This window comes from Lepidochelys kempii, chromosome 10, assembly GCF_965140285.1.
Source record: "Lepidochelys kempii isolate rLepKem1 chromosome 10, rLepKem1.hap1, whole genome shotgun sequence".
Lineage (NCBI taxonomy): Eukaryota > Metazoa > Chordata > Testudines > Cheloniidae > Lepidochelys > Lepidochelys kempii.
Genome location: NC_136389.1, coordinates 19250414 through 19275442, shown reverse-complemented (window position 1 = coordinate 19275442; position 25029 = coordinate 19250414).

Genomic DNA, 25029 nt, shown 5'->3' with positions numbered 1-25029 from the left:
TCTGCAAATCTGGGACTGCGTGGTTGCCTCTGATGGTGGACTGTGCTGATGGTCACCTGTACTGATGGTGACCAAACAGGAAATTCAAAAGTTTCCCGGGGCTTTTACTGCTTACCTGGCTAGTGCATTGGAGTTCAGAGCGGTCACAAGGGAGCATTCTGGGATAGCTCCTGGAGGCCAATATCGTCAAATTGCATCCAGAGTACCTGTAACCCAGAACTGCGATCTCTATTTTTAGCGCTACTCCATTTGCCGAGATGGAGTACAGAAATCTGATTAAAGAACCCTTTAAATCGAAAAAACTGGCTTGGTCATTTCCTTACAAAACATAGTGGCCTTAAGTCTCATTCTAAAAAGGCAAGGGGAACACCGATGTACTGTGTCAGTAGGCTCATGCCATGTTAGTATTCCTAGCCCTTGCATGCAAACCACAAACTCGGTGATGTAACCAAGAAAATGGTAGAGAGGCTTATATATAAAAAGCAACAGTGTCCTGATATTCTTCCCCAGTTCCTTTCCTGGCAGTAATTTATGAATGGAAAAGTGTATTTCCAGATCACCATCCATGTATCTGTGGAAGAATAGCATTAACTACAAAAATAGTTGTTCTCTCAGGCTTTCCCACCCCCATCTCTGAATGAATGAATGTGGGCCTACCTCATAGGCATTTGTCAAGGTTCCTTCCCCACTCTGAACTCTAGGGTACAGATGTGGGGACCTGCATGAAAACCTTTTACCAGCTTAGGTTAAAACTTCCCCAAGGTACAAACTATTTTACCCTTGGACTTCCACTGCCACCACTAAACATTTATCTGGGTTTATTTTTATTAGGAAAGCGTTGTTTGGAAACGTCTTTCCCCCCAAAATCCTCCCAACCCTTGCACCCCACTTCCTGGGGAAGGTTTGGTAAAAATCCTCACCAATTTGCGTAGGTGACCACAGACCCAAACCCTTGGATCTTAAGAACAATGAAAAAGCAATCAGTTTCCTTACAAGAAGACTTTTAATAGAAGTAAAAAAGAATCACCTCTGTAAAATCAGGATGGTAAATACCTTACAGGGTAATTAGATTCAAAACATAGAGAATCCCTCTAAGCAAAACCTTAAGTTACAAAAAGACAAACAGACAAGAATATTCATTCTATTCAGCACAGCTATTTTCTCAGCCATTTAAAGAAATCATAATCTAACACATATCTAGCTAGATTACTTACTAAATTCTAAGACTCCATTCCTGTTCTATCCCCAGCAAAAGCATCACCCAGACAGACACAGACCCTTTGTTTTTCTCCCTCCTCCCAGCTTTTGAAAGTATCTTGTCTCCTCATTGGTCATTTTGGTCAGGTGCCAGCGAGGTTACCTTTAGTTTCTTAACCCTTTACAGGTGAAAGGATTTTTCCTCTGGCCAGGAGGGATTTTAAAGGTGATTACCCTTCCCTTTATATTTATGACAGCATTGTCACTAAATAGAACATTTATAGGGAAACTCCCAAGTGATAGAAATGCATGGCTCAGTCATGCTCTCAAGGAGCACATCACACAATATTTGTTAGAACTGTTCACAATTTTTCAGATTTTCAAAATTTCTCAAATTTTCTTGATTTTTTTTCATAAGGTTCTTTTATTTGTAATGCAATTGTTCACAAATCCCACAGTCTGTATGGGGGCCGCTTTGGGCTAGGTACTGTACTGAAAAGTTTAAAATCAGCTGCTTTGCTTGTTTGCATTTGCTAAGCAAGACAAGCCTTATGGTACTGCAGTTTTGATTCTTGTGAAAATGAAGTGCTTTTCTCCTAACTGGAGCTATAGTATAAAGTTCTTCCAAAACCATCTAGGCTTTGTATTAACCTGTACAATGCCCATACTGATGGCACATCCTCCCATTTAACAGAATAGAATAACAAAGCCATTGTGCTGTTTTGCGTTGCTTCCCAAGGAGAGAGATGAGAAGGAAGCACCAGGGTGCTGTTGGCCCCTCCCTCATTTTATCATCTAGCAATTTTATCAGAAGATGGTTCCATTTTCTCTTCTGCCTGGAGGCCACTCTGTCTTTCATCCCTCACTAGGTTTGATCTCGTTTGGGTACCCTCTCAACAACTGGCAGCATTCAGGCTTTCTGTTCCTAACTCCCCTGACTTCTTCTTTCCTACAACAATGATCAGCACAGCAGCTGCCTCATTATGGTAACCAGGCTTCCTGCCTCTAGCAGCCACTGGCTGAAGACGAGTGAAAGGCAGTGACAATTTCAGGACTATAATGAGAATATTGTACCACTTCCTGGTTTTCTGATCTCCAAATGCTATGTGAAAAGTAATTTTTTATGCCGTTCTGTAGGCTCATTACAGAGCAATAATCCTGAGTTGGAGACCAAAGTAGTAATGTTTCCTCATGCCCTGTATGCCACTTAGCCAGTCCTGATGTGTATAATCAGTTGATCCTTCTCCCACACACAAACATCAAGACAAATAAATGAATCAAATGTAAAAGCAGCTGCAAATGATATGCAGCTACAAAATTCCCATTGAATTCACCAGTCATTGCATGTAGCAAGAGGAGAATGTGGTTAATCTTTAAAATAAACAGCACTTCTCCCTTTCTTTCTGCCCATGGAGGTTCATTATATTTTACTGCATAGGAAAGGGCTCTTCTATTTCCTTGTGCTTTAGCAATGCTGTAATCCTCAGCAGAAGGATGGTGGTGTAGTTCAGACACCAACCTGAGATTCAAGATCTGGGTTATATTCCAGGCTATGTCAGACTAACTGGACATGATCTTGGTTGGGTCATTTAATCCTTTCATGTGTAGAGGCCCATCTGTAAAATGGGGATATTACTTTCTTACCTTGTCAGAGGTGTGTTTAAGATACATGCCTCAACATTTGTGTGGTGCTCTGATACTACCACAATGAGTTCCATGGAAAAACCTATAAACAAACACACTATTGAAAACCAATCCTACCCTATACCAAAAATCAATTAAGCTAAAAACAAGGAAGATTTATTTTAAAAACTTAAGCAGCTCCAAGTCATCTTCATCTTCCAATTAAAAATACATAGAATTGTAGGACTGGAAGGTACCTTGAGAGGTCATCTAGTCCAGTCCCCTGCACTCCAGGACTAAGTATTATCTAGACTATCCCTGACAGGTGTTTATCTAACCTGCTCTTTAAAACCTCCAATGATGGAAATTCTACAACCTCCCTAGGCAATTTAATCCAGTGCTTAACCACCCTGACAGGAAGTTTTTCCTAATGTCCAACCTAAACAGCTCTTACTGCAATTTAAGCCCATTGCTTCTTGTCCTGTCCTCAGAGATTAATGAGAATAATTTTTCTCCCTTCTTGTAACAACCTTTTATGTACTTGAAAACTGTTATGTCCCCTCTGTCTTCTCTTCTTCAAACTAAACAAACCCAGTTTTTCCAATCTTTCCTCATAGGTCATGTTTTAATCATTTTTTGTTTCTTCAACTTGTCCACATCTGTCCTGAAATGTCGCACCCGGAACTGGACACCATACTTCAGTTGAGGCCTAATCAGCGTGGAGTAGAGCAGAAGAATTATTGCTTGTCTTGCTTACAACACTCCTGCTAATATATGCCAAATGATGTTTGCTTCTTTTGCAACAGTGTTACACTGTTGACTGATCACATATTTAGTTTGTGATCCACTATGGCCCCCAGATCCCTTTCTGCAGTACTTCATTCTAGACAGTCATTTCCCATTTTGTATGCGTGCAACTGATTGTTCCTTCCTAAATGGAGTACTTTGCATTTGTCCTTATTGAATTTCATCCTATTTACTTCAGCCCATTTCTCCAGACATGCCACCCTGGAACAAAATAATTTAAAAAAAACCAAAAACCTCCCTAAAATCTACCTCAGTGCTCTGCCATGTTAGAGCAAGTGTGAATTTGTTTCCTTAAAAAAGAAAACTTACTTTATTAAGTCAACTAACATATAATGGGGATTAACTCAGCAAGTGCAATTTCACTGGCTTCATTTGCACTAAAACAATTTTGGACTAGCTTTTGCCAGAGATGAAATCGGCCTGATACTTTCTTTTTTAAAACATGTCTATTTAAAGGATACTCAAGAAAATTGAATAGAAAATCTCTCTAAATAGACACTGAACATTTAAATTAATTATATATATATTTACAGATGCACATATGAATAAATGTGCTATTTATTGCCTTAAAGGTTGAATTTGATGAAAATAGTATTTTGTGCCAAGGTGGATATAATTATCATGTAATTCACAAAATATGATTCATTAAAGCTCCTTCCCATGCTATGGATTGTAAGAGGGATTAATGTTACCAATAAATCCATTCCCTTAGGGAAGACTATAACAAAAATGGGAAATGGTACAAAATACAGCCCACCTGGTAGTTTTACAGCCCTGTTTGAATTCTGTAATCATTTTAAGGACCTGTTGATTAGTATCAGCAACAGGAGTTGAAGTGGCAGCATCAGTAGCATCCATTTTGACAACAGCACAGGAGGTCCTTAAGCCTCCATTTTGTGACTCAGATGAAAATGATTCTACCAGTCAACAGGTGCTATTCACTCTGTATTATACACTATTGGTATGACAGAATAAGGAAGGCAGAATTTGCACTTACAGAAATAGCCAAGTGCCAGAACAATCACACAAATACCATCATTTGAGCAGAGCACTTTATTGTGATCAGAGTGAATTAAAAATAGAGTCAGATTTTCGCTAGTGGAATGAGTATAGCTTCACTGAAGTCAATGGAGCTAGGCCAATTTATGCCAGTTGAGGATCTAGCCCAGAGAGTACTTGTTCCGTCAGCTAGATCCTGGGTTGCTGCAGTTTTCTATGGCTGGACCTATTGGCTTCAGTTAAATCAGTATACGTCATCTTGGGGTGCCAGAAAGGAAGAGAGGATATATTGTAATGCATTCATTTCAATAGGGAAAATATGCCCCTCCATGGCCACTGATTGTGTTGGTTTTAACAATTTAGCAAACTATTTCAGCTACATTAATGAAATCATATCCCAGAACCTTACTAAGAGTCAGTGGTGACAGCTGGAATTATGCCATCAGCACCAACTACTGATGGTTATTTATGGATTGCAACGACTCATGACTTTCTAGTCAGTGCCTTTCAGTGGGGATTGCAAGTGCTCAGCACCTTTCTGGATTTGGTCTTTGGCATTTAGATTTCTTTTCATACTCACTAAGTGGTAAAATGTCCTGAGAGTTGCTTATTCAATCAGGTAGTTAGAGGCATAAATATTCCAATCTGTTCAAGTGCAGGTGAAAATCTGTATCCTTTTGAAAAATTGGCTCTAAATCTGTATATAAAAGTTACCAAAAATATTAATACGAAATACACTTTGAGGCTGTCAGCCCCTAGGGGTTCAGTACCATTACAAAAGAAAGAGGGGTTTTCTGCAGATCAGAGTTCCCAATTAGTGTTTATATTTTCACAGCCTTTCCTGGTACCTGGACCTAGCAAAGGTTTGACATCCTTATATACATGATGGCAAGGCATGAGCTTACACACACCATAGACAATCACTTGTTGGTGCCGATGGCACAATTCCCAGCTATCACCACTGACCTCTTAAGATTTGGCCCCAAAGACAAGAAATAAAAACATATCAAAAAGTGAAAAGCATTGTTATTTTCCCAATAAAACAAGGATTTGTGTTGTCACTTTCCCATCAGCAGTAAATCACTGTGGGAGTCCACAAACAGGTATTCCATTAACATTCGGTTCATATGCAATGTGTGCGACATCCAAGCTATCCATGAAGATTTCAGAATGTTTATCAGTTATAAAAAAAACATTTCTGAGAACTGAGTAGGACCATCCCTAAGACAAGACTCTGCACTTGTAGGCCTCAGTAATACTCTTGGCAACTTACAGCACAGTGCAGTCAACTACTAAGGGGCCAAAGCAATTCTCTGTCATATTTCTCCCTTTAGCTCCTCCCAGCAGCATGACTGAAAGAAGAGGTATCTCATCATAATAGGAAGTAAGGCCGGTCTTCCAGTTAATGTATTAGATTGGGCCTCGGGAGATCTGGGTCCATTGCATGATGTCAGGCAAGTCTCCCTGTGCCTCATTTTTGCATCTGTAAAATGGGTTTAATAACACTTCTAACCCTTCTTCTGTCTTGTCTATTTATACTGTAAGCTCTTTGAGACAGGTACTGTCTGCTATGCTGTTTTCGTGCCGTGCCTAGCACAATGAGGTCAGGCCTCTAGTTATGCTTATAGTAGCAACTTTTCTCTCCTCTGTCAGCTTGATAGCCCAGTCTAGCTTAATGCTCCAACATGACCCTTACTGTGTCTATTTCTCTGACCCCTCTTCTCTCCATCCCCCCTCCCCCCCTCGGAATCAGTTACAGGAGAAGTTAATAACAATTTAGAAGAACACCATCAAAACCACAAGAGCTGCAGCCATTGATCTGGCAGGTAGCACATACACATTGGCTCCATAATTTATGGTAGTTCCATTTCGTTCTCTCTTTTTAAAATTCATTTCTATGTCCTTACCAAATCAAGGCCTTGGGGCAGGGGAATAAATCCCTAGTGTTGCTCATTACCCTTTTTTCTATATTTCTGCTAATTTCCTGATATTTTAATTTTTTCTTATTTTGATTCATTTTCCTTTAAGGCATTGTAATTAATGGACTGTCCTAATTTCCTTTGAGACAACATTCTTAATTGCTGTAATTCTCACTTCTGTCTTTTAGGCATCCCTGCTGGCATTGATTCATTTCAATTTGCAGTCCTGCATACTTCAGTTATGAATACTCAGTCAATACATATAGACAGCTAGTAACCTGCCCTTAAAAAGGCTGCACATTGTTTTGGTGTATTTTGGTAAATGCTGACATGATGAGGTCCTATTTAAAATTGAACAGTGCCTTAAAAACTGGAGTATGTTTTGCCTTTTGATATTTTGGATAGCTTTAAAAAATAACAAGGGTGTTTAAATGAAAACTGTATTTCACAGCAAAGAAGAGCATTGGCTTTAATTGACCCAGTGGATAATACTAATTAATATTAATGTTCGTTTTAACCAGCTATAGCAATTTAATGAAATGTTGAACCATATCATTGTTAGTCTGTTCTCTACCACTTCATACAGAGGTGGGGAAAAAAGAAGATAACCAGTTCAGATATTTTAAGTTCCTAAGTTTTCCTTCTCTCAGGGTAAAAGTCAGAGAGTACGTCTACATTGAAGGAAGAAAAAAAAACCTGCTGAAGTCAGTCTCAGAGCCCAGGTCAACTGACTCGAGCCCATGGGGGTTGTGTGAGGGGGCTAAAAATAGCAGTAGGTTTCAGAGACCAGGCTCCAGCCTGAGTGTGTGTGTCTACATTGCTATTTTTAGCCCCCTAGCCCAAGCCCCTAGTCCGTTGACCTGGCTCTGAGACTTGCTGCCATGGTGTTTGTTTTGCAGTGTAGGTTTATCCTGACTGTTTTCACTCCACATAGCCTGAATAGTTGGGTCTTGTGAGGAGAACTCCATGGAGTTGCGAGGGAGGGAATCCACTATGCCATAAAGCATTTAGCTTCTGAAGGACGTTTATATTTGCCCCACATCCTGCAGGGCCCTATGCGATGCCATACTTCCTGTTCACTCCCACAGACTGAGGCAGGAACCAATTGCAGGGACTGGGATAGTCCGTACAGCCAGGCTAGAGGGCAGTAGCATCAGGCCTGTGTTTATTTTATAAATAATTTCTTGCTGTTAGTTAAGTTATCTTGCAGCTTGCCTTAAGCATTATTGAAATGCTATATCTGTTATGCCCCCACTCCCTCCACAGGGCTACAAAGCAGCTTCTCCACCTCTGATCCATGGAAATGTGGATCCTGGCCTCTTTCCTCCATCACCCCCATCTCATTACTAATGTCCCCTTCACCTAACCTCTACAGGTTCAGTGCAGATGGACCCTAGTGTGACACCCAGTATATGGAGAGACTCTGCCCTGATTGGATTATCTGTCTGCCTTTCCCTGCACAGCCCCACTTGAGTGCAATTTAGTCTAAGACCTTGTCCAAACTAGAAAAATGACAGTAGTAGCTGTATTGCCACATTGCTGCTGCAGTGGGAGGTAGCAAGGGCGTAAACACAAGCATAGAGGGGGCTCAAAGAGAGTTTGTACGACGTAGTGTTGGTAGAAATGCATGAGTGCACTCAAAACTGGTAGCCTGGACATCGCTGGAATGTGAGTGCTAATCTTTCTAGTATAAGTGTGTAACATGCTGCAGGGGTTACCCAGAGTTGTGAGCCACTGTGTTACTACTTTGCCTCAGCAAGAGTGAGCTTTGCTGGAGATTAGATTGTCAGCTCCCTCTCACACCACTCTTTTTTCTTCACCAGCAAAATCCTCCAGATTCTACCAGTCTTAATCTTGCCTAGCAGGTAACAATCAGAAAACTCCTGTCCCTGAGCTCCTCAGAGATGTCTTTCTGCAGCACAGAAGATATCAAAGTTTGCTGATCTATTAAAGTGCGAGTACATTACAGCTTATTAACTTAGCTGGGGTAAACACACCCTTCCCTTCAAATACAGCACTGAGTTGGTTTATAGTAAAAATAAAACAAGTTTATTTACAAAAGCCATGGGTTAAGTGATACCAAGTAGAAGTAAAGATAGAAATGGTTACAAACAAAAATAAATAATATGCTTTCCAATAGCTAAGACCTAACTTGACTTGTTAAATGTTTCCTCACCAATTTTCCTTTGTCAGCAATAGCTGGCTAAATGTTAGCCAGGATCCCTACTGAGGCACTGGTTTTCCTTGTCTCCTCAGCTGAACGATGACTGAAAATGTTTGTGTCTGTTATAAGGTGAATGAGGCCTAGCGGGCCCCTGCTGGAGCAGTAGAGGAGTCCTCCGGCTTCCTAGAGTGGCTGTGAGGGATGCAGCCAATCAGGGCCCAGCAGGGCCAAGTTAAAGGAGCTGCAGTAGCTGAACACAGTCAGTTGATACCTGGAGCTGTGACACCTGTGTTTCTGGCTGACTGAAGGAGCAGCAGGACCACGGACAGATCAGTTGCTGGCAGGGACTGGGGGGGGCAAGAGAGAGAGCTCTGGGCTGGCTGCTGGGACTTAGTAAAAGATATCAGCCCTACGGTAAGGGTGAAGCATTTGTGAAGGTGCTAGGGCCTTGGTAAAGTGGCCCAGAGAACTGTAGCAGCATAGTGACTAGTTAAAGATGATGAAGCAGCATGTGGCAGCTATTCATAAGGTCCCTGGGCTGGGACCTTGAGTTGTGGGCAGGCCTGGATCTCCCCACCACTGCCAGCCAGTAGAGTAGTGGCTTAAACCTTAAGGAAGGGAGTTGAGAAGGGGCTGAATATTGACTTTGATACTCCTGGAAGGGGATTAGACTTTAGTGGCCCAGCTGGAGAGCTGGGGCCAGAAAGGCCCAGAGCAGGTGAAGACAGTGTCTCCAGGGAGGAAACCCTGTGAGTAGAACCTCATACCAGGTCTGGGATTATGTAAAGCCTGAGCCCAGGGAGGGCTACATAGATACCAACGGAGGGGTACTGGAATAGGCCCCTTGTGGACTATAGACCCCGGAAGTGGTCTGTTTTGTTTTACTGTGCATGTGTGTCTGAGACAGACTCGGCCAGAGAGCTGAGTCATTGGAAACCCACCTGAGAAACCACCAACAGGTCACTGCAGGCTGAGTGGAGGCACCTGGCCAGGGGGCTCTCGCAAGAGGTGGGTGCCACCCTTTTACAGTGTCCTTGTATCTCAGTCTGCCTTTGTTTCCCGGGTCAAATTGATCCTCTGGGAATTCAGTCTCCTCCTCTCCGGGGGGAAGCTAACTCCATCTTCATTAAGGTGTTCTCAGGTGTGTTCCGATATGATGCTGTTTTACACTGTAAATGTTCTTTTCCTGCAACCTCTAATACAAATGAATAGCTCATTGAATCTGGCTACACCTGTCTGAGATGTTGGCCTCTTCCCTGTATCTGGAGAAAATCTGTTTAAAACTAGCATGTCAGGGGGAGCTGATAAACACTTTGTAGTCACAGACTCAAAAGCATAACATCTGTTTGAGTTTATAATTCCACATAAAGCACTGGTTTCAGAGTAACAGCCGTGTTAGTCTGTATTCGCAAAAAGAAAAGGAGTACTTGTGGCACCTTAGAGACTAACCAATTCATTTGAGCATGAGCTCACTGTGACATACATTTTTCAATGATAGTATTGACCACTGTGGGGTTAGTTTTCAAATGATACCTCAAGGTATATTTTGTACAAATATCATTACAGTAGTATGTAGGGTGTGAATAAAGGAGTGCCTAGAGTCACAATGTGCACCCTAAATGAATAGAGTGTTTGTGAAATAAGGTAAGGGAAATATATATATGGGAGTCATAAATGCTGGTGAGGATGTGGTGGAATTGGGACCCATCTGCATAAATGGTGGGAATGCCCACTATTGTACTTCAGAGGAAAATAATAGAATATTCAAGATGTCTACAGTTAGGCTACCCAGAGACCCCACAGAAGTCCTAATAGGTTACAATCCAAAAAAGTGTTGTTTACTCAGTGACCTTTGATAATACAAATACTACTAGCAGCTAGATGTGTGCTAGCTCATTTCTGGAAAAGGGCAGATCCCTGAGGATTAGTAACCTGCAGAAATAAGTGTGGGAAATCCTTCCAATGGAGGAGGGGGGAAATGACAGACTTGCCTTGTTTTAGGGTCAAATATATTTTATAATATAGGCTTACCATTTTTGGAATGCAACAGAATAAATACACAGATCTTGATAAGAGGTTGGCCAAATGGAGATGGGTCTTTTAAAGGTCACAAATACAAGTTATGATTAAGATTTGTTGATACTTGTATGGAAAGTTCATGTAGGTCATAACATTTTTAAAACACATAAAAGTGAGAGTGCCATTAATTGAAACTAACGTCTTCTATTTAAGCACATAAGAACATTATGGGCAGCAGAACTAGTTACCCCATCCTACCATTTTGTCTAATTCCCCTTTGGAAGGAACTACTTTGACACGTTGCTATTATTTATATTGGAGAAATACCTAGAGGCCCTAACCACATTGCGCTTGCCACTGTATAAACACACCGCAAAAAGTTTCTGTATGAAAGAATGTATGTTCTCTCGGGATGGACTTCATCTGAGTAGGGAAGGAAATAGACTTCTAGGATGGAGGCTGGCACAACTGATTAAGAGAGCTTTAAACTAGGAATTTGGGGGAGATGGTTGGGAGATGTCCAGGTAATCTCCACGCCAGAATTTAGCACAGAGTGGAAAGAAAATGAAGTAAGAGTGGATACAGCTGTAGGTAGGAGGAAGGGCAGTGTAGATACAAGTCTAATAGGTTATACTGGTAGTAAAATAACCGTGCCTAATAGGGTACAGAATGTGAGTGAGGCCAAACAGCAAAAATTAAGATGTTTGTACACTAATGCAAGGAGCCTAGGTAACAAAATGGAGGAACTAGAGTTACTGGTGCAGGAAGTGAAACCAGATATTATAGGTATAACAGAAACCTGGTGGAATAGTAGTCATGACTGGGCTACAGGTATTGAAGGGTATGTGCTGTTTAGGAAAGACCGAAATAAAGGTAAAGGTGGTGGAGTAGCACTGTATATCAATGATGAGATAGAATGTAAAGAAATAAGAAGCGATGAAATGGATATGACTGAGTCTGTCTGGGCAATAATTAAATTGGGGAAGAAAGCTATTAGAGCCTCCCCTGGGATAGTGCTTGGGGTGTGCTATAGACCGCCGGGATCTAATTTGGATATGGATAGAGCCCTTTTTAATGTTTTTAATAAAGTAAATACTAATGGAAACTGTGTGATCATGGGAGACTTTAACTTCCCAGATATAGACTGGAGGATGAGTGCTAGTAATAATAATAGGGCTCAGATTTTCCTAGATGCGATAGCTGATGGATTCCTTCAACAAGTAGTTGCTGAACCGACTAGAGGGGATGCCATTTTAGATTTGGTCTTGGCGAGTAATGAGGATCTCATAGAGGAAATGGTTGTAGGGGATAATCTTGGCTCAAGTGATCATGAGCTAATTCAGTTCAAACTGAATGGAAGGATTAACAAAAATAAATCTGCAACTAGGGTTTTTGATTTCAAAAGGGCTGACTTTCAAAAATTAAGGAAATTAGTTAGGGAAGTGGATTGGACTGAAGAATTTATGGGTTTAAAGGTAGAGGAGGCCTGGGATTATTTTAAATTAAAGCTGCAGAAGCTATCGGAAGCCTGCATCCCAAGAAAGGGGAAAAAATTCATAGGCAGGAGTTGTAGACCAAGCTGGATGAGCAAGCATCTTAGAGAGGTAATTAAGAAAAAGCAGAAAGCATATAGGGAGTGGAAGAAGGGAGGGATCAGTAAGGAAAGCTACCTTATTGAGGTCAGAATATGTAGGGATAAAGTGAGACAGGCTAAAAGTCAAGTAGAGTTGGACCTTGCAAAGGGAATTAAAACCAATAGTAAAAGGTTCTATAGTCATATAAATAGGAAGAAAACAAAGAAAGAAGAAGTGGGACCGCTAAAAACTGAGGATGGAGTGGAGGTCAAGGATAATCTAGGCATGGCCCAATATCTAAACAAATACTTTGCCTCAGTCTTTAATAAGACTAAAGAGGATCTTAGGGATAATGGTAGCATGATAAATGGGAATGAGGATATGGAGGTAGACATCACCATATCTGAGGTAGAAGCGAAACTCAAACAGCTTAATGGGGCTAAATCGGGGGGCCCAGATAATCTTCATCCAAGAATATTAAAAGAATTGGCACAAGAAATTGCAAGCCCATTAGCAAGAATTTTTAATGAATCTGTAAATTCAGGGGTTGTACCATATGATTGGAGAATTGCTAACATAGTTCCTATTTTTAAGAAAGGGAAAAAAAGTGATCCAAGTAATTATAGGCCTGTTAGTTTGACATCTGTAGTATGCAAGGTCTTGGAAAAAATTTTGAAGGAGAAGGTAGTTAAGGACATTGAAGTCAATGGTAAATGGGACAAAATACAACATGGTTTTACAAAAGGTAGATCGTGCCAAACCAACCTGATTTCCTTCTTTGAGAGAGTAACAGATTTTTTAGATAAAGGAAACGCAGTGGATCTAATTTATTTAGATTTTAGTAAGGCGTTTGATACTGTGCCACATGGGGAAGTATTAGTTAAATTGGATAAGATGGGCATCAATAGGAAAATTGAAAGGTGGATAGGGAATTGGTTAAAGGGGAGACTACAACGGGTCCTACTGAAAGGTGAACTGTCAAGTTGGAGGGAGGTTACCAGTGGAGTTCCTCAAGGATCAGTTTTGGGACCAATCTTATTTAATCTTTTTATTACTGACCTGGGCACAAAAAGTGGGAGTGTGCTAATAAAGTTTGCAGATGATACAAAGCTGGGAGGTATTGCTAATTTAGAGAAGGACAGGGATACCCTACAGGAGGATCTGGATGACCTTGTAAACTGGAGTAATAGGAATAGGATGAAATTTAATAGTGAGAAGTGTAAGGTCATGCATTTAGGGATTAATAACAAGAATTTTAGTTATAAGCTAGGGACGCATCAACTAGAAGTAACGGAGGAGGAAAAGGACCTTGGAGTATTGGTTGATCATAGGTTGACTATGAGCTGCCAATGTGATATGGCTGTGAAAAAAGCTAATGTCGTCTTGGGATGCATCAGGAGAGGTATTTCCAGTAGGGATAAGGAGGTTTTAGTACCGTTATATAAGGCACTGGTGAGACCTCACCTGGAATACTGTGTGCAGTTCTGGTCTCCCATGTTTAAGAAGGATGAATTCAAACTGGAACAGGTACAGAGAAGGGCTACTAGGATGATCCGAGGAATGGAAAACTTGTCTTATGAAAGGAGACTCAGGGAGCTTGGCTTGTTTAGCCTAACTAAAAGAAGGTTGAGGGGAGATATGATTGCTCTCTATAAATATATCAGAGGGATAAATACCAGAGAGGGAGAGGAATTATTTAAACTCAGTACCAATGTGGACACAAGAACAAATGGATATAAACTGGCCACTAGGAAATTTAGATTAGAAATTAGACGAAGGTTTCTAACCATCAGAGGAGTGAAGTTTTGGAATAGCCTTCCGAGGGAAGTAGTGGGGGCAAAAGATCTATCTTGCTTTAAGATTAAACTCGATAAGTTTATGGAGGAGATGGTATGATGGGATAACATGGTTTTGGTAATTAAATATTCATGGTAAATAGGCCCAATGGCCTGTGATGGGTTTTTAGATGGGGTAAGATCCAAGTTACCCGGGAAAGAATTTTCTGTAGTATCTGGCTGATGAATCTTGCCCATATGCTCAGGGTTTAGCTGATCGCCATATTTGGGGTCGGGAAGGAATTTTCCTCCAGGGCAGATTGGAAGGCCCTGGAGGTTTTTCGCCTTCCTCTGTAGCATGGGGCATGGGTCACTTGCTGGAGGATTCTCTGCTCCTTGAGGTCTTCAAACTACAATTTGAGGACTTCAATAGCACAGATATAGGTGTGAGGTCTTTTTTAGGAGTGGTGGGTGAAGTTCTGTGGCCTGCATTGTGCAGGAGGTCAGACTAGATGATCATAATGGTCCCTTCTGACCTAAATATCTATGAATCTATGAATCTATGAAAGAACTTACAATCTAAATATGTGGGGGAGAGCATAGTTGAAATTCTATGTCCATTCACTCACTGGCCTCTTCTGATGCTAACCCTCACGGTGTCCATTATATTGTAGACATTTGTACACTAGAAAGCAATCTGAGACCACCAAATCAATTCCAGTAGGCCATCTAAAAGCCATTGAGACAACCCCTTTCAGTCACTACTGTGACATTGCACTCCATATGATTTTTATGAAAATATGCTAATGAGTGTGAATATAATGAACTGGAATATGCTTCATGCAAAAGGTCTCTTGTAAGGTATCATTACAAAGTTTATAATCTACTAAGTGTGTCATCCTATTTGTATAAATGTATCACTCTTGTATCTGAAACTAAAAATATAACTGATGACCTATTGTAGTTATGCGAAGTGTGGGCCATTAATGGTGGTTTGGAATCTTAATGGCTCCTATTAACCAGGACAATTACCTGTAGATGGCTCTGTTTTACTTGTAAGTCTTCCTGTATACCTGTGGGCTGGCCAGTGGGTAATGAAGTCTTACAGTGACATGATCGTGTCACCTGAACTGGAATCCATCTTTAACATGGTGCTTTTCCATTGAGAAGAGGGGTGGGAACCCAGAGGGACAAAGGATTCCTGCCTTATGCAAAAGATATCAGTGGGTGGAACAGAACAAAGTGGGTGGCTATCATGAGAAATCCCCTAGCTGCCACCTGAGCTGGAACAAGGGCTGTACCAGGGGACAGGATTGTGCCCAGACTCGGAAGGCTTCCAGTCTGTGAAAGAAACTTATTGAAACATCTCTGAGGATGAGATTTTTATCTGTATTCAGTTTCATTACTGTACTAGACTTAGACTTGCATGTTTTGTTTTATTTTGCTTGGTAATTCATTTTGTTATGTCTGTTATTACTTGGAACCACTTAAATGCTACTTTCTGTATTTAATAATATCACTTTTTACTTAATACATACTCTGGGTTAATTAATAATACCTGGGGGGAGGGGCAAACAGCTGTGCATATCTTGCTATCAGTGTTATAGAGGGTGAACAATTTATGAGTTTAACCTGTATAAACTTTATACAGGGTAAAACTGATTTATTTGTGGTTTGGACCCCTTTGGGAGTTGGGCATCTGAGTCTTAAAGACAGGAACACTTCTCAAATGGCTTTCAGTTTAGCCTACAGCTGTTAGGGGACGTGGTTCAGACCTGGGTCTGGGTTTGCAGCAGGCTAGTGGGTCTGGCTCAAACCAGGCAGGGCACTGAAGTCCTAAGCTGCCAGGGCAGGAAAGCAGGAGCAGAAGCACATCACAAGTCTTGGCACATCAGGTGGCAGCCCCCAGGAGGTTTCTGTGATCCAACCCATCACAACTACCATTGTAGATAAAGTGAGGTAGAGCCAAAGAGCTCCGTGTCCCATTACCAAGCTCCTGAGTTACCCAGTCCCCATGGTTACTTGTTTTCTGACTTTGCTTTTCATTCTCTTATCAACAGTTACTCCAGATGATTGCAAAGTTTTAAAATAAGATAAAAAACAATGCAATTATACCATAGGATAAGTATGTTGAAAATTGTTTGAAAGCCAAAAAACAAAACCACCCACCCCTACAAAGGAATTATCTTCATAGATCACACAGAAATACAACAAATATTGTCATGCTAAAGAAGTAATGTGCTACTTTTTTTTCTCTAGTAACCAACAGAAATGAAAAATCTCAAACCTTGTTTTGAGATTAGTAGTTACACAGTCACCTTTCCTGTACTGGTCAGGTGGAGCTGTAATGGGAGAAGAATACTGGGTTGCAGCAAGGTGGAAAAGGATTAACCAATTAAGATGATTAAACAACTGATTAGGAGAAGGCTTAAGGGCCCAATCTGTTTTGAAATATTTACATGGGCAGTGTAAACTGCTTTCGCAGATTTCCTCTCTTCAAACCTGTGGTTATTGCATATGCAGTTTACAAATAAAAAGCGATGTCCAGCCTGTGCTAGAACAAACAGTAAACAGAATGGAGGTAAGTGCATGCTATAATGTGAAATTTTAACGTAGGGATCAAACACCCTCCCTTTCACACTATACTACTAAAATTCACCCCCTCACTGTTTTTTATTCCCACAAGTTTGCCCTGAAGATAGAATTGGGCTCTATGTATTAAATTCTCTAATAGTTCATATTAACATGTGGGCAAATGTAAAAGTTATCTGGGCTGTGGGTGAAATGTAGTACAGGTGTCATTATTAAGAGCGTTACTACTACGTTTCACAGACAATTAATGTTAGTGTGATGTTCATGGTACATAGCAAAGGTTTCTGCGCATCCAACTGTCACGTAAATTACAACTCTGTCGTTAAAGGCAAAATCCGTTGGTATAAAAGCTTCCCTGTTGAACATCTTTACAGAGTCCAACTAATAAATATAAGAAGCTCTCTAGCTGAAGTAGTACAGTTGCTCCTTGAGCAATGCGTTGAGAGCAGACCAAGCTGCCATCGCACCTTTCAGGGTCACGTTCACTCTTATTCAATGTCCTTTTGTACTGATTGACTCCGATGCACGCTGCCAGCACACTATACACGTACGTAAGACAATGCACTTGACAATGCAGTGTGGAGACCCCGTAGTTCACAGCTTAAACCTCCAGGGAGGGCAGGGACCGTCTCCTTGGTGTGCCCTCTGCGGTGCCCAAAGGCATAATTGGGGGCAGGTAGGATAGTGGCCCTTGGATGCATGTGTGCATGTCTCCTACTGAGTGTATGCATGTATCTGTGTGCAGAATGTGTCTGTTTTCTTTGAATGTTTCTTTGGCCTTTTTAGTACACGCTGCATGTTTTACTGGAGGCTTAGTGGGTTCTGGCAAGCATGGCTCTGATCTACAGGCAATCACAGACCTCACTGAAGCTGATGAGTGTGCTGGACACCTTTCATTCAGGCTAAATGAGGAAATGATGAAATGCCCTTTTTGTTTAGATAATGATAGCTGAACTAATAGAAGCCACCATCCAAGGCATGGCTCAGCATGGCAAAGCCTGAGGTAGAAGCTGAGCCCCATGGCCTGAGGGGTTTCCTTGGGAATTGTTGAAAATGCAGTGGCTCGAGCATTGATTGGTGGAGCTGTATATGTTTTGGTGGTGGGGGATGTGGAGGGGGGGTGTTTGTTCTTTGTTTTTGTTCCTTTCACATCTGGAAGAAAATAAAGAGTGAGCAGATGGTGAGAGAAATGTTGGTAGAGTTGCCCTGGGTAGAAGCTGAGAGAGAGCGCTTCTTTCCAGCAGCCTGCTGGCTAGAAAGATAGGCTTGGAAATTGTGAGCAAGGAAATTGCTCCTGTTTGTTCCTATTGCGTTAAGGCAAACAGGACTTTGTGTGTGTTCTTTGTAAATAAACAGGATTGCACCAAAAGAAATAGCTGATTCTATCATCCATTTCTCCTAATGGAAACAACCCAGAAAGGCCCTGAATATTGGCTAGCTGCTCAGGCCAAAGGGGAAATAATATTGTCACTGGGAATACCTGCTTTCATAAGAACAGCCATACTGGGACAGATCAATGGTCCATCTAGCGAAGAATTCTGTCTGCCAACAGTGGCCAATGCCAGGTGCTTCAGAGGGAGTGAACAGAACAGGGCAATCACTGAGTGATATGTCCCCTGTCATCAACTCCCAGCTTCTGGCAGTCAGAAGCTAGGAACGCCCAGAGCATGGTGTTACATCTCTGACCACCCTGGCTACTAGCCATTGATGGACCTATCCTCTATGAACTTACCTAGATTTTGTTTTGTTTTTTAATCCAGTAACAGTTTTGACTTTCTCAACATCCCCTGGCAATGATTTCCACAAGTTGTGCATTGTGTGGAAAAAGTATTTCCTTTTGTTTGTTTTAAACCTGCTGCCTATTAATTTAATTGGGCAAGCCCTGGTTCTTGTGTTATATGAAGGAGTAAATAACATTTCCTTATTCACTTTCTCCACACCATTCATGATTTTATAGCTCTCTACCACATTCTCTCTCTCTCTCTCCCTCCCCCCACCCCCTGTCCTCTTTTTTTTTTTCCCAGATGAAAAGTCCAAGGCTTTTTAATCTCTTCTCATATGGAAGCTTTAATAATTTTTGTTGCCCTTTTCTGTAACGTTTCCAATTCTAATACATATGTTTTCTGGCGGGGCAACCAGAACTGCATGCAATATTTAAGGAGTGGGTATGCATGGGTTTATATAGTGGCACTGTGATATTTACTTTCTGTCTATTGCTTTCCTAATGATTCCTAACATCGTTCGCTTTTTTGACTGTCACTGCACATTCAGCAGATGTTTTCAGAGAACTATCCACAATGACTCCAAGATCTTTTTTGAGTGGTAGCAGCTAATTTAGATACCATTTTGTATATATAGTTAGGATTGTTTTGCATTTTTCAGCATTGAATTTCATCTGCCATGTTGTCCAGTCACCCAGTTTTGTGAGATTCCTTTGTAGCTTTTCGCAGTTTGCTTTGGACTTAACTACCTTGAGTAATTTAGTATCATCTGCAAATTTTGCCACATCACTGTTTACCCCTTTTTCCAGATCATTTATGAGTATGTTGAACAGCATTGGTCCCGGTACAGATCCCTGGGTGACACCGCAATTTACTTCTCTCCATTCTGAAAACTGACCATTTATTCCAACCCTTTGTTTTCTGTTTTATAAGCAGTTACTGATCTATGAGAGGACCTTCCCTCTTATCCCATCACTGCTTGCTTTGCTTTAGAGCCTTTGGTGAGGGATTTTGTCAAAGGCTTTCTGAAAGTCCAAGTACACTAGATCCACTGGATCACCCTTGTCCCCATTTTCGATGACCCTCCCCTCAGAGAATTCTAATGGATTAGTGAGGTATGATTTCCCTTCACACAAACCATGTTGACTCTTCCCCAACAAATCATGTTTATCTATGTGTCTGATAATTCTATTCTTTACTATCATTTCAACCAATTTGCCTGGTACTGAAGTTAGGCTTACGGGCCTGTAATTGCCAGGATCGCCTCTGCAGCCTTTTGAAAATATTGGTGTCCCATCATCTGGTACAGAAGCTGATTTAAATGCTAGGTTACTTACTACACTTAGCCCTGGTCTACACTATGAGTTTAGGTTGAATTTAGCAGCGTTAAATTGATTTAACCCTGCACCCGTCCACACGACGAAGCCATTTTTGTCGACTTAAAGGGCTGTTAATCAATTTTGGTACTTCTCCCCGATGAGGGGATTAGTGCTGAAATCGACATCGCCGGATCGAATTTGGGATAGTGTGGATGCAGTTCGACAGTATTGGCCTCTGGGAGCTATCCCAGAGTGCTCCATTGTGACTGCTCTGGACAGCACTTTCAACTCAGATGCACTAGCCATGTACAAAGGAAAAGCACTGGGAACTTTTGAATTTCATTTCCTGTTTGGCCAGCGTGGCGTGGCCATGCAGAGCTCATCAGCAGAGGTGACCATGCAGTCCCAGAATCTCAAAAGAGCTCCAGCATGGACCGAATGGGAGGTACTAGATCAGATCACTGCATGGGGAGATGAATCGGTGCTATCAGAACTCCGTTCCAAAAGACAAAATGCCAAAATATTTGAAAAAATCGCCAAGGGCATGAAGGACAGAGGCTATAACAGGGACCCGCAGCAGTGCCACATGAAAATTAAGGTGCTCAGGGAAGGCTACCAGAAAACCAAACAGGCAAACAGCCGCTCTGGGTCAGAACCTCAGACATGCCGCTTCTATGATGGGCTGCATGCAATTCTAGGTGGTGCCCCTACCACTGCCCCACCCGGTACATGGACTCCTGCAAGGGGGGAGTTTCACGTAATGAGGAGGAAACCATTCTCCCCGACAGCCAGAAACTGTTTATCACCCTGGAGCCAATACCCTCCCCAGGCAGGCTCCTGGACCTTGAAGGCGGAGAAGGCACCTCTGGTGAGTGTACCTTTGTAAATGTAATACGTGGTTTAAAAGGAAGTGCGTTTAATGATTAATTTTGTATGTATAGTTGGGATTGTAGACTTGGGATGCATTCATGGCCAGTACAGCTACTGGAAAAGTCTGTTAACGTGTCTGGGGATGGAGCAGAAATCTTCCAGGGACATCTCAGTGAAGCTCTCCTGGATGTACTCCCAAAGCCTTTGCAGAAGGTTTCTGGAAAGGGCAGCCTCATTTCATCCTCCATGGTAGGACACTTTACCGTGCCAGGCCAGTAGCACATAGTCTGGAATCATTGCATAACAAAGCATGGCAGCGTATGGTCCCAGTGTTTGCTGGCATTCAAGCAACATCCATTCTTTATCTCTGTGTTATTCTCAGGAGAGTGATATCATTCATGGTCACCTGGTTGAAATAGGGGAATTTTATTAAGGGGACATTCAGAGGTGGCTGTTCCTGCTGGGCTGTTTGCCTGTGGCTGAACAGAAATCATCCCCGCTGTTAGCCACATGTGCAGGGGAGTGTTCATGCTGAGCTGTTAGCGTTTGGCTGGCAGGGATATTCCCTGATACTAGTCACGTGGTGGGAGGAGGGGTGAAGCAATCATCCCAGAGAATTGGGGGGTGGTGGTGGTGGTGGTGGGGGGGGTTAGTTGGGTTTGTGCTGCACATTAACCCGAAAACTGCAGGGCCTCCTTTTAAATGGTCAACCCAATGGGTGCTTGATATGGGAAAGGAGGTCGCTGCTGTTTGAAACCATTCACCGTTGAAGAGTCTACCCATTGTTCTCTAAAATGTCTTTTTAAATACTACTCTCCCTTTTTTTCCTCCTGCAGCTGCAAATGTTTCAATGCTCCCCCTATCATCTCTGTCCCAGAGGCTAGGACAGATAAGAAGGTGAAAAAAACACACTCACGATGAAATGTTCTCTGAGCTCATACAGTCCTCCTGCACTGAAAGAGCTCAGCAAAATGCATGGAGGCAGACAACTGCAGAGTCCAGGAAAGAAGAAATTGAAAGCGAGGAGAGGTGCCGGAAGCAAGATGATAGGTGGCGGCAGCATGATGAGAGGAGGCAGGAGACAATGCAGAGGCTACTGGAGGATCAAACTGATATGCTACAGCTTATGGTTGAGCTGCAGGAAAGGTAGTATGAGCACAGACCACTGCTACAGCTGCTGTGCAACCGCCCGCCCTCCCTCCTCCCCAAGTTCCATAGCCTCCTCACCCAGATTCCCAAGAACACAGGGGGGGCCCTCTGGACACCCAACCACTCCAGCCCAGAGGACTGCCCAAGCAACAGAAGGCTGGCATTCAATAAGTTTTGAAGTGCAATGTGGCCTTGTCCTTCCCTCACCAGCTCCTCCCCCACCCCTCCCAGGCTACCTTGGCAGTTATCACCCTATCTGTGTGACAAATTAATAAAGACTGCATGAATTTGAAACAACAATGACTTTATTGCCTCTGCAAGCAGTGATCAAAGTGGGGAGAGCGGTTGGTTTAGAGGGAAGTAGAGTAAACCAAGGGGGCGGGTTTTCATCAAGGAGAAACAAACAGAACTGTCACACTGTAGCCTGGCCAGTCATGAAACTGGTTTTCAAAGCTTCTGTGATGCACAGCATGCCCTGCTGTGCTCTAACTGCCCTGGTGTCTGGCTGTGTGTAAATCAGCAGCCAGGCGATTTGCCTCAACCTCCCACCCCGCCATAAACGTCTCCCCCTTACTCTCACAGATATTGTGGAGCACACAGCAAGCAGTAATAACAATGGGAATATTGGTTTCGCTGAGGTCTAACCAATTCAGTAAACTGCACCAGCGCACTTTTAAACATCCAAATGCACATTCTACCACCATTCTGCACTTGCTCAGCCTATAGTTGAACAGCTCCTGACTAATGTCCAGGGTGCCTGTATATGGCTTCATGAGGGGTAGGCTGGGTCCCCAAGGATAACTATAGGCATTTCAACATCCCCAACGGTTATTTTCTGGTCTGGAAAGTAAGTCCCTTGCTGCAGCCTTTCCCACAGACCAGAGTTGCTGAAGATGCGAGCATCATGTACCTTTCCTGGCCATTTCACGTTGATGTCAGTGAAAATCTCTTGTGATCCACCAGTGCTTGCAGCACCATTGAAAAGTACCTTTCGGTTTATGTACTGGTTGCCAAGGTGGTCCAGTCCCAAGATAGGGATATGCGTTCTGTCTGTCGCCCCACCACAGTTAGGGAACCCCATTGCAGCAAAGCCATCCACTATGACCTGCACATTTCCCAGAGTCACTACCCTTGATAGCAGCAGGTCAATGATCGCATTGGCTACTTGGATCACAGCAGCCCCCAGAGTAGATTTGCCTACTCCAAATTGATTCCCGACTGACTGGTAGCTGTCTGGCGTTGCAAGCTTCCAGAGGGCTATTGCCACTTGCTTGTGAACTGTGAGGGCTGCTCTCATCTTGGTATTCTTGCGCTTCAGGACAGGGGAAAGCAAGTCACAAAGTTCCATGAAAGTGCCTTTATGCACGCAAAAGTTTTGTAGCCACTGGGAATCATCCCAGACCTGCAACACTATGCAGGTCCCACCAGTCTGTGCTTGTTTCCCAGGCCCAGAATCTGCGTTCCACTATATGAGCCTGCCCCATTGCCACCAGGATGCCCAAATTGTTCGGGCCTGTACTTTGAGAGAAGTCTGTGTCCATGCCCTCATCAATCTTGTCACCACGCTGCTGTCGCCTCCTCACCTGGGTTCGCAGGTTGTGGTTCTGAACATACTACAGGACAATGCACAAGGTGTTTACAATGCTCATAACTGCCACAGTGATCTGAGCGGGCTCCATGCTTGCAGTGGTCTGGTGTGTGTAGGAGAGCAGGAAAGCAGAGTTGCAGCGGAAGCGGTGGCTAACGACCTGTGAGGTGGATTCAGGAGAGCAGAGTTGAAGTCGGGAGCCCATGATAGCCAACATAGAGAAATTCGCTATCAAGACGAGCAGGAGAGCAGAGTTGCAGCAGAAGTGGTGGTTCGATGACAACAGTTAACAGTCCTATTGCACAGTCTGCTGAAAGCAGTATAGCATCCACACGGGGAAAAAAGGCGCGAAACGACTGTCTGCCATTGCTTTCACGGAGGGAGGGGCGACTGACGACATGTACTCAAAACCACCTGCAACAAAGTTTTTGCCCCATCAGGCATTGGAAGCTTAACCTAGAATTCCAATGGGCACAGAGACTGCGGGAACTGTGGGATAGCGACCCACAATGCAATGCTCCAAAAGTCGACGCTAGCCACAGTACCGTGGACACACTCTGCCAACTTAATGCCCTTAGTGGAGACCCACATAATTGACTGTATAACATCACTTCCTAAAAAATCGACTTCTATAAATTTGACCTAATTTCATAGTGTAGACATACCCTTAGGAGTTTTTGCAATTTCACATTTGAATTCCATCAGAACCCTAGAGCGAATACTGTCTGGGCCTGGTGAATTATTACTGCTTAGTTTAGTTTATCAATTTGTTCCAAAACATCCTCTAATGACGCCTCAGTCTGGGACAGTTCCTCAGCTTTGGCACCTAAAAAGAATGTGTCCGGTGTGGGAGTCTCCCACCTCTGCAGTGAAGACTGATGCAAATAATTCATTTAGATTCTCTGTAGTGCTTGTGTCTTCCTTGAGTGCTCCTTTTGCACCTTGATCATCTAGTACAGGCTTCCTGCTTCTGGTGTACTTAAAAAATTTTTTTTGCTGTTAGGTTTTCAGGCTTTAATTAGCTGCTCTTCAAATTCTTTTTCGGCCTACCTAACTATACTTTAACACAGATATAATTTTCTCCAAATTACTGGGCTGAAGAGACTTTGGTGAAGGAGGGAGAGGGGAAGACCAGAGGAGATGTAGGGAGAAAAGGATCAAAGTAAATTCCAGGGAAATATAGAAAGAAAAGGAGGACTTGTGGCACCTTAGAGACTAACCATTTATTTGAGCATAAGCAACCGATGAAGTGAGCTTTAGCTCACAAAAGCTTATGCTCAGATAAATTGGTTAGTCTCTAAGGTGCCACAAGTCCTCCTTTTCTTTTTGCGAATACAGACTAACAGGGCTGCTACAGGGAAATATACAGTTTCTTTTATTGTTTTAAAGACTGCAGGGAAATGCTTTACCATATACAGGCTAGTGGTACAGCTATTTTGTAGTGATGAGCCACTCCGGTGTGCTGAAGCCAAGGCCCTTGCAGTCCCATGAGCCTCTACGCATCAATCAAATCGAAATGTCTCATCTGCTCTGTCTGTGACTCCATCCCATATTGCAAGGCCCATTCTGATTCTCTGCCCACTCTGCACTGTCTAAAGGCACAAGGCAGCGGAGAACCAGACTGGCTGCCCACAGTGCGAGCAGACCGGCAGGTACCTGTGCTGGCAAGGTGCTGAGCACTCTCAACTCCTGCATCTCAGTGGGATTGGAGGG